At 39.2% G+C, this 15,507-nt stretch overlaps 1 protein-coding gene across 6 annotated transcripts in view; it reads right to left on the bottom strand.

Moving 5' to 3' along the window:
- LOC130929777 (glypican-5-like) overlaps window positions 1-15,507 on the bottom strand; it is a 203,930-nt gene that overhangs the window by 22,629 nt on the left and 165,794 nt on the right. The window lies entirely within an intron of this gene.

A 15,507-nucleotide genomic window follows, 5' to 3' on the forward strand; every position in this document is an offset into this window, starting at 1 on the left:
CTTTTCACCAATCTGAGAGTTGATTGCAGTCAGGCGTTGCTTGTTTCAGCAGAAAATGCATTGGTTAACTGTCTGCGCTTCATTAGTTGGAATGACGTTCTGCAGACAGTTAGTATCTTTTTGGAATTGGTGTGACACCACTAATCAGGGGTGAAAGTGGCTAGGATTTCTTGCCGGAACCCCCCAACGTAAAGGTCGCCACGGAGCCAGAAATTTTAAGTATTTATTTTTTTCTTTCATTTTTGTTGGGGGGGTCAAACCTCTTAAACTACTGAAGTGCAAAGAAAACTGTTTTAGCAGAGTTATTTCTTAACACATACTAAAACTGATTTTCATTTAAAGTTGTATTTTTTCAATGATTTGCAAAATAAAAGTTAACAAAAACGGCAATAACCCCAACCTCTAGCTCCTAATTTTTATTTTCCCTCATTTCCTCATATACTAAATGCCAAATCTAAATTTTAACTACTTAAGGACATAGAACGTATATTAAAATTGAAGTTAATGTAAACATTTACTTTTTTTTTTTTTTTTTTTTTTTTAATAACAAAGATATAAGTAACATACATTCAGAAAAATAGGTACAAATGACTTATATTGTGCAGAGTGAAATGGAATATATTTTGAAGATCGCGCAAACATTGAATTTTTTTAAATCAAGGAAATGAATAAGTATCATAACATAAATGAACAAATATAAGTCTAAAGTGCACATTGACAGCTGAGATGTTCTGAACCTCCCCATCAGAGCAAATAAAACTAAATGTGATAAATAAGCCTCCTCAACTCTTTTGTTGCTCTTAAAGATTTGATACATTTAATGTTGCCTTGCCCTTTTTTTGATCGCATCAATTCAACAACCTTTTATTTTTATAGCTGTTCTAGAAAACATGCACATTTGAACTAATCAGAGGTAACTATCTCTGCTGATCACATGTCAGTTTGTCAGCCAATTGAACGGATAAATGAGTCCAGGCATTTTGCTTTGCTGTGTGCATTCACACATTGACGTGACTCATCATCGTCAGACTCTGATAACTGCAGCAGCTGGGGAAACATCCATGCCGTCCGTGGAATAAATCATTAAATATTGGTGGAAACGGATTACGCTACACAAGCACTTTATTATACTTGTTGTAAACACTTGTGTATGTAAATCTGATGTTGGTAGATTGTTTTGTTCTTAGAGATGAAATGCATGAGTGGCAGCTTCGCATTTTTTTTTCATAGCGTTTTGACAGTTGCCGTCACAATTTCGGAATCAAAGCACCGTGTAAAGGAACAGCATTCCGACCCTGAATCTTATACCGGAATTGCGTTCTGGACCTGAATCTTATACCGGAACTGCGTTCCTGACCGTTCTGGCCCACTTTCACCACTGCCCCTAATCTAGAGGGATATATTCTTCATCACAAAAAAAAAAAGTCATGACACAAACTAGGTAAATGCCACTTCCACTTCTACTAGTAGAAAAATGTACTTTATGTACAATTGTATGTATGTACAGTATGTACTTTACATACTGTATATACACTTCGTTGGCAGTAAATGGCTGGATTGTTGGAATGTTAACACACCTGTCAACCTCAGCCCAAGGTTTCCCTCGGCCCTAGGTTTCTGCTTGTGTGTGTGTGTGTGTGCAATCAGGGGTCGCGTTAACCGAATATTTTCCGTCGTTGACCGGTTTTTTAAAACGGTGACGGAAAAAACTGAAGTCCATCTGTCATTTTGACAGGTTGCAATTCACACCCCAGACCACAGGGTGGCGAGTGAGCATATTAATTAGCTATTGTCTCTCTTAATGCATGACGTCGTTGGCCTTACTCGGAAAAATGTCAAGGCAACTGAGTGTCCGAACTAAGTCGTCTGTCCGAGGCAGAAGTCCAAAACCTCGTGACAATAGCCTCTGAAGGAATCCCACTTGAGACATTTGATTATGCACAAGCGGGCACGCAATTCAAGTCCATGCGCACCAGGAGGAAGACTGCGTTCAGGCCAAAGCAGGTGAACTGTTAATTTCATTGTTCCATATGTAGCCTACCTACTGGGGCCACAGTCAGCTGTTTTTGTCACTGCAGAGGAAAAAGTTACATATTCATATGCATGATGGTACGGTGTGGATTCTGTTAAGCTTGTTCGGACAGAATATTGTAGCGTCACCGGGGTCTGGCGGCGGCACCGTGATTGACACATCAACGCGAGGTTCTTATTGGTGCACCCGGTGTGCCAGCGCGTCATCCAATTGGTGGACTAGATTGTCGCCCGTGTATATATTTGCCTCTTTTTCTTTGGGGGCGGAGTTGTTGTTTTGTTGGTGTTGCTGGTGGTAAGCAGAGTAAAAAGAGGGAGAAAAATACCACGACTTCCGTGTCTAATTTTTCGCCGCCAAGCAAGCATTACAATATTAATTAAAAATGAATGAAAACTAAATACTATTGAATATGTCATTATTATCATTTTTAAAAATTAAGTGACGGGTAAAAATAGATTATGACCGGATTTTTATGACCCTGTCAGTCAAAATGACAGACAACGAAAAAGTCTAGCGCAACCTTTGTGTGCAATACACATTAATGTGTCTTTGTTTCATGGTTCATAGTTTTAAAACTTAAATTTTAATACACTATTCAATTTGAGTGCAACACACAGTGCTAGTAATACAGTGATCCTTCATTTTTCACGGTTAATGGGGATTAAAATCCGCCACGCTAAGTGAAAAACTGAGAAGTAGCACCCCCCCCCCCCACCATTTTTTTGGGGGGTTTAATGTATTTATTCAGATTTAGCATTGGAAAGAAATACATTTAAGATATTTTTTTCACTCCCCCCGCCCCAAATATAATAAAAAAAAATGTGTACATATATTTTAATAAATGGTTTTAAGCACTTCAAATGTAATAATTATAAGTTTTAAATATGTTACTGTCCCACTGAATTATTTTAAAACAAGAGTAAAGTATAAAAATGCTTGTATTTATTTAATGCTTCATTGAGTGAGTCCATTCAAATCTGCTCAAGCTGCTCACTTACACACAATAAGCCACAGCAACTGTTTAGCAAGTTAAAAGATGATTGACGCATTTGGTGCTTTGAAGCTTCGGGTTCCAGGCATCTGTGGCATGATCAAACATTAACTCATTTGCTCCCAAAAATGTATAAATATGTTCTATTTTTAATAATTTGTGTCCCAAAAATGTATTTATATGTCTTTTACGTTTTTTTTTCCACAAGAGACATCTCTAGGTTCTGATGCATGTTCGCTCCAAAGCACAACGCTCAAAATCCATTTTAAATCAATAAAAACTGGCCACTGGAGGGCAGTAGCACATTTAGTTAGAACTCATATCTGACCATGAATGGAAATGAATGAAGAGAAATAGTCAGGAAACGGATTATGGAAGAAGTAGGAAGCGAAAACGATGTAAATACAAGGAACATGCCCCACACAAGTTTCCTAGGCGAATTCTGTTATGAGGTAGTGGTCACTACAAAAGAAATATTCAAAAAAATCTATCTTGATGAGACTGACAGGCGGTGATGAGGGAAAAATTTACCCCGTCTGCCGCTACAGCCGCGGCCACAACAGCGTCATATCTTGGTTCAATAGTTTAGTTATGTGTAAATAAATGGTTACTTTGCTATCAAAAGCTCTATTTGTCTTGTTGTTTGTTATTTTGTAGAAGGAAAACATTATTCAGATGTTTGGGATGACACAAAAGCAAAAAGTAGCTGTGTTATGTTAGTTATGTTTGAAATGTATGCTTTTACAAAAAGCTCAGTTTCTCTGTTTTTTCATCAAAAATTGGAAAATTGCTCAACTTTCTAATGCTGATATCTAAAGAATGGAAAAAGTTATGAACTTACTTTTTTCCTGCTGAAAGAAGAGAGTCTAATCTTTCTTTTGGTCGTTTCTTTGGTCTTTTGATTCCATGTTTATATAGCAATAGAACAGAATTTTCTGTGGGCCTTGCAAAATCAATCAAAATCCAGTAAAACAGCCAGGAGCGAATGGGGTTGCTTCGGTCAAAATGGCTGGGAGTGAATGAGTTAAATATCTGTCAATCATCGTTAACTTTAATAAGCAACTCCAGTACTCCAGTACTGAGCAACAGAGAGCAGGGAGATTGAGTGAGGGAGAGTGAGACTACGCGATTGGCTCGGGTCAGCTAATCTGAATTTTTATTTTATTTTTTTTAAATTTATTATTAAAAAAATCAACGATGGACTGCGGGCGGTGAAGTTGGAAGTGCGACGTATCACTGTATTGTGAAATAATGTTTAATATTGTGTATTTACTACTAAAAAAATTGTTCAGTATAAAAAAAAATCTGAATCTGGAAGCACAGTTGATATGTGGAGTGTTGTGTTTTACATGCAGTCAGTAAACACACCTCGTGACTGGAGAGAGAGTTGGGGGGTTGGACAGGTTTCCGGAAGCGCGAATGCTGTTGTTTTGTTTTCGTTTTGTTGGTGTCGGCTACGGCTTACAGTTGTCGTGTTCGTGCTCTTGATTGCAAAGAAATAATTGAAAACCATAATGAAGTTGGAGCTGTCCTTGTAGACGCTACAATATGTTTTCTACTGTACGGCGTATAAATTGATTGAAAAATCCCGTATGATATGGGCAAACCGTACGAGTTGACAGGTATGAGATAAGAAATATAGATTTACGCAGTGGTGTCTGCACAGATTAAATTTCATTTCACCGACTATGTATAGACTATACTGTACATCAATGCATTTGTGTATGAAGGTGTGGGGACTTTCCCTCCAGTCAGTCGCTGTTCCTTGCAGGGATCGCATTCCCAGCAGCACTCAGAAGGCTTCAGCGAGTGAGCTATGACACTCAAACCCACGTGGAATTCTACGAACGTTTTCCCTGTGGTTTCAGGTTACCACACAGTGTGCATATAACAGGCACACACACACAAACACGCTCCACAGTGCGTTACTGTACGTCTGTTGTTTGCTCAGCGTGAGGTTGTGGTAGCTATGCCTTAGTCCTTCCGTAGCTGTCATTCACTCACATACCTAGCCGCTTGGTTGGATTTACTCTTAAACTTGGAATCTGGAAATCGACCTACACAACATGCTCATATTTTCACCTTAATGCTAAATACCACACAGACATAAACATGCAGTCACACTGACATGCAACATAAAACCTTTGGCTCGTTGCTGCCGTGAGCCCTAGATTCAAACATCAGACAAAGTTCAACACTTTGAGGCTTACATTGAGACAAAAAAACACTTGACTTGCCTCAAAAGCCTGGCGGCTCCCCTCCAAATCACCCCAATTTCGTGATCGTGCTACGTGAATGTATTCACGGAAGGCCGTAATCCCGTGTCCACACACTTATGAGATGCGTGTGAGGATCAAAGTGGAGGTTTGAAGGTGGATTTTCTCTAGACTTTGAACGCTGTTAAAAGGCAGACTCAACAGAGGGTGTTTGTAAGTGCATGCGGCGCATATGAGACCTTTCTCATACCACGCAGCTCTATTTCCAAGGTGGTATTTTGTTTTTTAACTGCACTGAAATGCAGAACGAATGACCTCCATAGGCGACAAGCCGTTAAGACAGAAATTTCTTGAACTAGAGTCAACCAATCAGCAACAGCCCTTGTCGTGCACCTTTTGACAAGTCTAAGGCTAGGTTCATACTGCAGGTCTTAAAGTGCCTGTGAGAGCATAAAAAAAATCTTAAATAGCATTATTATGTGAATTAGAATCATATTTTGAGACGATTCGACAATATACAACAATTTAGCAAAGCGCAGATGACGAGAAATTAGTAATAATCTGCCGTTTAGACCTGCCTGTCATTGTAGTGCTCTAGTGTCCCCAGCTGTTTGATGACGGCGGCGGGGCCACGTTTTCATCTGACTGAGAATTCAGCCCATAGAGAGGGGGAAGATTCAGAAGGAGGAAAATACGACAGAGAGGAACAAAATGTCATGAATATCTCAACTCCAATATTTTTACAGGATATTCTTTTTATCATTTTCCCCAATTGCTAAATAAATGGTATGGTCATGACAAATTACAGTCGTTTGCTAAATGGAATATGAAATATTAAAAATGCATTTATTCAGTACGACAGGGCAAAATTACGGCATAATTGGTAAAACGGCAACTTCTTTCTCTCCCGAACAGTATTTTATGCCACCGGAGTTAGTCTGACTTTTGTCATTTCCCTGCCCCGGCTTCGGAGACGGAGGAAAGAGCGTCGATCTGCTGCGGCCACGGGAGTGCTCGCCGCCAGGAATGAACGCTGAAAATAGCCCATTCTCAGTGGACAAACCGGCCAACGTCGGAGCAGAGTGCTGCTCGTGGCCAAGCTGAGGAGAGCTCATTCTCAGCGGGCATGCAAATATGACCGAGCGGGCTGGATCGGCCAGCCAAAACAGCTGATGTCGGAGCGGGGTGCTGCTCGTGGCCAAGCCGAGGAAAGCGCATTCTCGGCGGGCATGCCTTTATCGGCCAGCGACCATGGTGTGGGACAAGCCGCCGGTCGTGTGGCCTTCTCAGTGGACAGGGAGTATTTTCAGTTCACCCACAAAATGCAAGCTGCCTCCTTATTAAAACGTGTGCCATGATCCCTGTATTTGACATAATATAAAACACATAGCTTACTCACCTCAAAATGGTCCCACAGTTGTCAGACTTGTTTGGGCCATTATCTGCGGTGAAGGAAACTTTTTGAAATTAAAAAAGGCTCACATGCCTCTCCCTGGTGCAGCAACAAAAGCCTGCAGCACACTGGGCTGGCGTGATGCGAAAAATAAACGAAATAATCCACAAAATCATCTTATTCTATAGTCGTTCTGCATACTGTAGTATTTGCTGTCGTCACATTCGCATTCTTCGTAAATCCAGGAAGTCACTCATTTTTATGGCGCAGGATTCAAAAATTGAATAAATATATAGATCGCTTTCACAAACATCCGAGCGGTCCATTTCACTCAGGAGCATAAAATACTGCGTGAAATATGAAATAAACAGGCTTTTTGTTGTCTTGGGGTCTTTAATTCACAATTATGATTTTTTTTTTTCGTCATATCAGTTTTTTTGGCCCTTCTGAATGTCTTTGTCCATTGACCCCATTCAAGTATTATGATGCGCACTAATTCACAGTCCGACACGCGCTGAGCAAACTGACCCACATGCGCAGAAGCATCAAAACAAATAACTACACATGCTGGCTGTATGTTATTCCAGGGTGATTATATTTTGATTTCCAAAAAGTTTGTACAGATTGATACTAGAACGCATGCATGCAATGTGGCTATGTAAGCAATACTGAAATATTGCTCACTTGGCACACAGAAAGAAAATTAAGTATTATCAGGCTCATCCTTTTCTTCACTTTAATTTTTTTATGACTGTGGTCAAGCCCGCGTCCTGCGTAAAAGCGGAGTAGCTGACATCCTGACTGCCACTCTCACTCTTTGCTGACGTTATTGCTGAAAGAATTCCAATTTGGGAGACTTGACTGTTCAGACCGCCGCCACATTCTGGAAAAATGTGGTCCAGATTGGATTTAAACCACATACGAAAGTGACCCAACTCGGACTTGAAATGGTCGACTTTTAAGTTAATGCCTCACTCGAGTCGGAAAAACATGAAAAAATCGGATTTGTGCATGAAGACCTGCGATCAGAACCTAGCCTTAGTCAAGAATTTGGATACTTTACACTTGAAAAAAACATAGATCAGGTGCAGCCCTTCTAGAAATTGCATACTTCAACAAGATGCACGCAAAAAAATGTATGCAGTAATACTGTAAGCAAAGCAATTATATTTTCAAAAGATAAGAGTCAAAATATCAGAATAATCATTCTGGCTTTATTACTTTAATCCAGTGCTTCTCAATTATTTTCTGTCACGCCCCCCCCAAGGAAGACGTAAATGTTTCGCGCCCCCCCCCCCCAAACTCTCTGCCGCCACTGTAAATAGTATCATATGTCTATAAAATTACTATTATAAATACGCATCTGCCTAACATTGTGTCCTTTTTTTTCTAATAAAGAAAAAAAGTAACATAGATCAACTTATAATAAAGTATAACTTTATTAACATTGTTTTGTTTGTAACAGAGGAGACTTGACGTGCATCAATTTGCCTGAATTAAAAAAAAAAATCACATCCAAACTGTAAAAAATACACTCATTTGATACAGAAAAATAAAATGTAATAAAATCCGTAAATAATAACAAATGAAAATTGATTAGAAACATTCACTCATGAGAACAATATGCCAAAAAAATTGACCGAAAAACAAAACTGAAAAAAAGAAAGAAAAAAAAAGAGTGTCCTTGGACAGGACAGTTTTTATTTTTGCTGCTCACAGTATTTACCTCCTTTGCAATGGTGTGGAGTTATTTTGCAATGAGCATGCTAACAATGCTCACTGGATTACTGATATAACACTGACAAAGCAGGACGATTGTTGGCAATATTCGGCACGTTTTCACTGAAAAACAATCAAGCGGCTTATCAATGAGATTGGGGTCTAATGTCTTTAAGTGGCGTCTTAATTGATTTGGCTTCTGGCTGTCCGCTATAATTATTTTTAGACACAGAAAACAGTGGTCTTTCCTCATCACCCACTGTATTAAAAGTCAAAGCTAAAAGGCAAACAGCACGAAAAAAGTGCATTATCGGCGGCCGAGGTAGAACCGTAGGTGAGGGCGGTCGTCGTGACGATCCCAAGCCGAAAATGGCACTTCTCGGGCGGCGACGTGAGAACCGGACAAGACAGTGGGTCGCTGCGTGAATGAGTCCGGTCGGAAAACGGCTTTCGAAAACGGCGGTGGCACACTCCTCTTCATATCTGTTTTCTGTGTGTTCTGAGTGCTCTTCCTTAGTTCAAAAATACTGCGCGCACTCTGAAAATGAGAGCGCCACTGCCACCTACTGAGTGGATGTGCAAGTACACTTTATTCCAGTACGGCAAAAAATCAAACAAAAAAAAAGCATGTTCCCCGAGGTCACATGCGCCCCCCCTGGCATCGCTCTGCGCCCCCCCAGGGGGGCGCGCTCCACTATTTGAGAAGTACTGCTTACTTAATCAGAGGGGAGAGAAAATGCTCAGATTTGGCCCAATTGTTAGCACGTCTGCATTCTCATTCCTACATTTGTTGAGCGTGATGTCATGTAAAATCAATTCAAATTGGTCATGGTCAATATTTAATTCGGTTGCCGATTGGAAAACGCTATTAATTGTCAATTCTAGGTCAAATGCTTATTTAATCACACTTTTAAAAAAATTAAATAAAATCATATCTGCTGTTTTCTTTCTCATGAATTAATCTGCAGTGCATGTTGGTCTAGTAGAACTTGGTGTCCTGGGAACCAGGCTTTCCTAGTACGTGCTTCTGAGCATTTTGTCTTTTGTTGAATGGCGTGATGGGTCAGAATCTGCATCAAATTAAGATACAGGAAGCACACAAGATAATGAGACACACAAACAGCGAGGCCTCTATGATCCAGTCGTTCCCTCAAAGCCACTGCTTCCTCCTACAACTGACCTACATCTCTCATTCTACTCTCCCATCCATCAATTATCTCACCCTCATCCTTGCATCAACTGTGTCCTCACGCACACTTCCTTTCCCTTTCCTGTTTCTCATCATTTCCTGCTATGAATGCAATGTCATGCAAGGGGTGAGTGAAATGGTTACTGAATGCCCTACCTCACCCAGTAAGCCTATTGTGGTACTTTAATTATATTACATCAACCCATCCACGGGTTGGGCATGCAGCAGAAGTGAGACGCAGTAAAACTGTGGCCCTTTCATTAAAAGTTGCAATAGAATTCTGGAAAGTTGGAGGTACACTATACAAAAGCATAACACTTCCAAGGCCTGTCATAAATTCTCACTTTAGAATCTTGAAAACCAATAAACGCTTCTCATTTAAGCGAGAGCAACTGAGGAGGAAACACGTGCAAACATATAAATATAGTGTCTTTTAATAACTTTACTACTCATACAAGGACACCATAAACTTTCACAAACCAATTACAGCAGAAATGGCATTTACTGATGATGTAAAAAACGTGTGGAACCAAAATACAAGTGCTGATGGGATACATGGAAGCAGCAATGCCATAATGTCATGGAGATCATTCACAGCAACAAAGGGTTATGGGAACGGGATGGGCTATCAAACTTGAATTAGGGATGAACAGAGGACAGGGACTGTTGCCAGCACAGAGGAACGACTAAGTTTGCTGCTGTTGTCATAAATGCAAATTGAAAAATGTGCAAAAGAAAGCAAAAAGGTCAAAAAGTTGAGTCCTTTTATCTCCAAATGTAACGGTTTCTGCCGAAAACAATGCTATGTATGTGTTATGCTCATTGTTGTCACAGATTCCTTGAAAAAGTAATTTAATTACCGATTATACCTCAAAAAAGTAATCTAGTTACTTTACTGATTACTTTATTATCAAAGTAACTAAGTTACTTTAAAAGTAATTATCAGTTATTTTTTTACCAAATTTTCTCCCTTTGCGGCTTCAACATAAGAATGATAAGGGAAAAATGTCATGCATTTAAGTGAATTTTTCACATAAGGCTTAATGTTAGAGTTAGTGGGGGATTAATTAGTAGAAGGAGTTGATTTCAACCACCATTGACTCGCGCTAGCTTAGCCACTCCGGAGCCCTGAAACTAACAAATAACTGACAAACTGCACAGAATTTGTTCAAATCAACTCCAACGGCTAATTAAACCCCGGCTAACTCAAAGACTAATGTCAAAAATTCTGAACTCCCCCTTTAAAATAAAGACATTAAATATAGCCATTAATATAGCCGTTAAAATGTTGTCTATAAAAGTTGTAAGGCAATAAAAGAAACAACAAAAATGAACAAAATGAACAAGAATCCCATTTCATAATGGGTCCAAATTATTTTTCAAACAGATCATGTGACTATAGCACCTAAGAGACTGTCGTTTGCTTTGCTTAACCAAAACTAAAGCTGAGGAGGCAATATGTCTATTTAGAATTTCTTTAAACCTTACCCAGATAGCAGATCGACATTGAAAAGATGCTGGATCAACATTCCACTGTTGATCTTAGATCGTTGAATCAACGTCACTTTTGCACCCTCAATTAATGCTGTTTCAACGTTGAAATCCTTTCAAAACCAAAAAGTCATTTCAATTATTAATAATATTGGAACAACGCTGAATCAATGTTATGTTTTCGACCACAACGCCCACTCAACTATAATTCAATTATTTTCCAATCATATTTCCTGGTCAATCATAAATCAACTGTTTGTCAACATTAGTTCATCAACTATAAAACAATAATATAACATGTATGTATAATATGTGTACAGAGGTGGGAAGAGTAGCCTAAACTTAAAGTAGCATTACTTCAACAGAGGTGGGAAGAGTAGCCTAAACTTAAAGTAGCATTACTTCAAAATAATATTATTCAAGAAAAGTAAATATCAAAAAAGTAGTCAAGTACAGGTAAAAAAGCATTCGGTGAAAAAAATGAGTAACATTGTGAGAAACTGCTGGCAATGTCAGTTTTTTTTAAAAAGCAATATTATATTTTTTTCTCAGCAAAACGTCATCTAAATCAATGGTCCCCAACCTTTTTTGCACCAAGGACCGGTGTAATGTGGACCTTTTTGTTTTTATGGACCGGTAATGTTTGGCAGAAAATCAAAATAAATACATAATAACACTACGGCGCTAAAAACAAACTTTAAGTTCAGGCAAAATGTAACTCACCATACGCTGAATCAACCTTTTTTAACATTGGCCTCTCCTAAAACTCGGCGGCAACTATCCTTGGTTGCAGGCATAATGAGTTGTTCTCAAATAATGAAAAGTTTCTTGGCTTATCAATACGGTTCGCCACGAGGTATGATGCGCCCAGTGCATTCACTTTTGTTACCTCGTTTGCTAGCTTTTAGCCACATATTATGGAGAATGGACTTGGCTGTAAGGCCATTTTCTGGCTCAGCATTTTCCGCGTAAAAAAGCTGTCCAAACAGCAGCTAACATTACTGTCAGATTCTGCTGCTGGTTAGATTTCTTTTTTTGTAACAGAGCCGGCTGTGTAGGCGTTCCCAACATCGCACCTGCAGCTAATTCCAGCTAATCAATATTAGTATATAAACGCCAGCGATCCAAGACAACGATGCAGAGATATTAACTTGCTGATCGCCATTCGACAGTTGTGCTTTCAAGGCCCCTTGGATTTGCTAGCTTGTTCGTCAGCTGTTTTTTGTTTTGTGATTCCGCTACCTTGTGCAGGTATTGAAAGTGTTTATTTTTGTTATCTTTTAGCTTGCTGCCCAACGCTTAGTTTAAAGTTATTTGATCCCTGTCAACCTCTTTTCACAGACCCATTTTGTTATTCCCCCTTTTCCGCGGTCATGTGATTGTTTTGTTTGTATTAATAAACCCTTGTATCCTTGCATCCACTCAATTGTTGTCTGCTCTTGGGTCCAATCTTTTATTCCACATTCGCTGAACGTAACAGTTACCGTTAACATTGACTCATGCTGGACTGTGTAAACGCCCCGGTAATGGTGGCCAACCACTAGATGGCGATGTACACAAATCTCTACTCGGAATTCATCAATAGAGTAGACAGGCATATTTATGTCCCTGTCTACTCTAGATAGATTACTACAGTATACTGTAGATTAGAACGTCGTCATAGAAATCCATCAATTGGACTGCAAGCAGTACATCTTGTTTTGTGTATATAATATATCTATGTGCGCTTGTCCTCCATTATAAAGTATGACTAAGCCCCGGGCGCAGCACATTTGTTCCCCCACACTAGCAAAAATGACTGGAAAACAGACGTCTTTGGAGAGATTTTTTACGGCGAAAAAGGGGACCTGACAAGCCAGAAGATGAGCCTATAACCTCGAAGACCCACAAACTGCAAAGGAGTGGATTCGTGACCCGTTTGTGAATAAACCGAGTGATTCGAGCATGTCTGTGCAACAGGAGGATCAGCTTGTAGAGATCGCAAATGATGGCGACCTTAAACGTATATTTGAGACAATTAAAGTCATTCCGGAATATCCTGACAGCGCTACGAGAACACTGAAAACCTTGCTAAAATTTCCAACATCGCATCTTTGTGAAGTGGGCTTCTTAATCAATGCTAAACGACACGGCGAAGGCGTTAACGGTGAGCTAGCGGTGTGCAGCTAACATGGCAGGATGGGTCTGAGAATTTTTGTCCATCCACGATCAAACGTAAGTTAATATTCCTTTCTTTAAAGAAAGTTTGTAGTGTTTAGTTTGGAATCGCTGCATTCGCGACCATTTTTAATGTTACGCGCATTCGCAGAACCGCATAGTTGCAGTTTTTGATGGGTTGCAAAATTTGTCAAAACACCGGTTTGTGAAAAAAAAAGACCCAAATCACACCGATCCGTGGTGCAAAAAAGGTTGGGGATCCCTGATCTATATGAATCGTTATTATTATACAGTACAATAACCTGTTACATAACCATAATAGGCATAATAGGCTATTACATAACCATAATAGGCCTGTCAAGACATCAATACTACGTTAGAAGGAGAAGCTTAATGTCAATTTAGCTGAAAAAAACAACGTTGCAAAACTTTTTCATTTGCCCTCATAAAATCATAAAACTGATGTCATCATTGTATGTATTCACAAACAATGTTATAGTGCTTTTTTTCCCCAATAAAACAAACATTAGAAAAGATTTTGTAATTTTTTTTCCAGTTTTTTTTTTTTATGGGGTAAGGGGAGCGACTGACATGGGTAGGTTGACGTTTCCATTTATTTCAAAGACGAAAGATGACATGAGACATGCGTGTTATGAGTCAGGTACGTCCTCATGAAATAAATTCAACTTTTGTCTCAGGGCACCACTGTTGTTTTTTCCACCAATTACAGAACATTTGTTTTGTTTAAAATCCTACTGAGGTTCAGTGGGAGCAGACCGTTTCCCTGCTACAATGCATACTCTTGACAAGCCACTTTGCTTACATTAGGTTGATTCATATGAGCCTTTTAGACGTGAGGAAAGCAGGTGAGAGAATAACACTCCACACTGATTGAACTGGACAAATGAGGGAAAAGTGAGCAGAACAGAGACTCGAGGGGGGGCATGGGTTTTGCCTGGTGGAACACTCTCCCCGCCCTCGCCGCGCAGACTAAATGAATTCCAGATGTTAAAATGATAAACAAATGGACCGTCATAAACGTATAAAAATGTAAGGCATTCGGGAGCTCTTACACCGTCTGTGGTCCGTCTTCCGCAATGAATCTAAACTTTGAAATCATGTGAAATATGGTGATGACTATGTGTTCATCCATCTTCAATAACAATGGCGTGCACTCAGATACATTTCACAACCCACACGTGTTCTTGTTTATATACATAGATACATAAGTACTAGGCATGTGGCGGAATGAGATTCTGGCGGTATGATAACCTTAAACCAAAATATCACAGTTCCAGGGTATCATAGTATAGCAATTACAGCTCTAATATGTGTTATGTTGTGATATCTGGGTTTAAGGGGAAAAAAAAATCCATTGAACGAGATTTTTATTTTTCAAAACATATTAGCAAATTGGAACATACAGTAAGTATAATGTTAAGTTAAAATAAATAACCAAAAATAACATGTTCAAAATAAAATTAAAATGCAGTCCTTTAAGTGAGCCTGAACACACAGCTACAGCTCAACATTATTGCCATCAGAACAAAAATAATTGAATTATTTTCTATAAAAAGCACATGTGTATGACTCGTATCATGTTTATATTATACACACACTCTCTTTCTCAACACAGACATTTGCCAGAGAGAAAAAAACGCCACGTTTTACCACCGCTAGACATACTAAACACGCTGGAGTTAACTCTCGTAGCGGGTGGGAAACGTTCATGACAGTGTTTACTAGAGGTGGGAATCTTGGGGCACCTAACGATTCTATTACGATTCAGAGGCTACGATTCGATTATAAATCGATTATTGATGCACTCCCCCCCCCACTTTTAATGTTTCGTACATTAGTTCCAAAATTGTTCAAAAATCCTCTCAGGCTAAACCAAACTACTATTTCAGTATCAGGTTAACAGTTCAAAACAGTAAATAAAATACTCAAGTCCCCATTCTGTATCAGCAGCTTTAAACTACAATTAATTTAATGTTGTGAATCAACCGTTAAAGTTGTTAAAATTGCTCCTGTTATTCCATAATTTCCCTTCTGTCTACTTTCCACATGGGAAAATTTTGAAACCTCTTCATCATATAAAAATAGATTCAAGTCAAGATTTTGCCTATTTAGGAGCATTTTAGATAAAATTAGGTTCGCTACAACGTAGCCTTCCAGAGAAGTCTACTGCTTTAAGATGGCGGCTGTTTACTAACGTCGGCAAGTCTGTCATTACACATCTAGTTCTCTATATATATGTGATATCTACCGTAGCATTATGTGGCCGTATGTGTAGCAACTAGCAACTGGGTGTTGTTT

The sequence above is a fragment of the Corythoichthys intestinalis genome, chromosome 14 (genome assembly GCF_030265065.1).
Source record: "Corythoichthys intestinalis isolate RoL2023-P3 chromosome 14, ASM3026506v1, whole genome shotgun sequence".
In the NCBI taxonomy this organism is placed as follows: Eukaryota; Metazoa; Chordata; class Actinopteri; order Syngnathiformes; family Syngnathidae; genus Corythoichthys; species Corythoichthys intestinalis.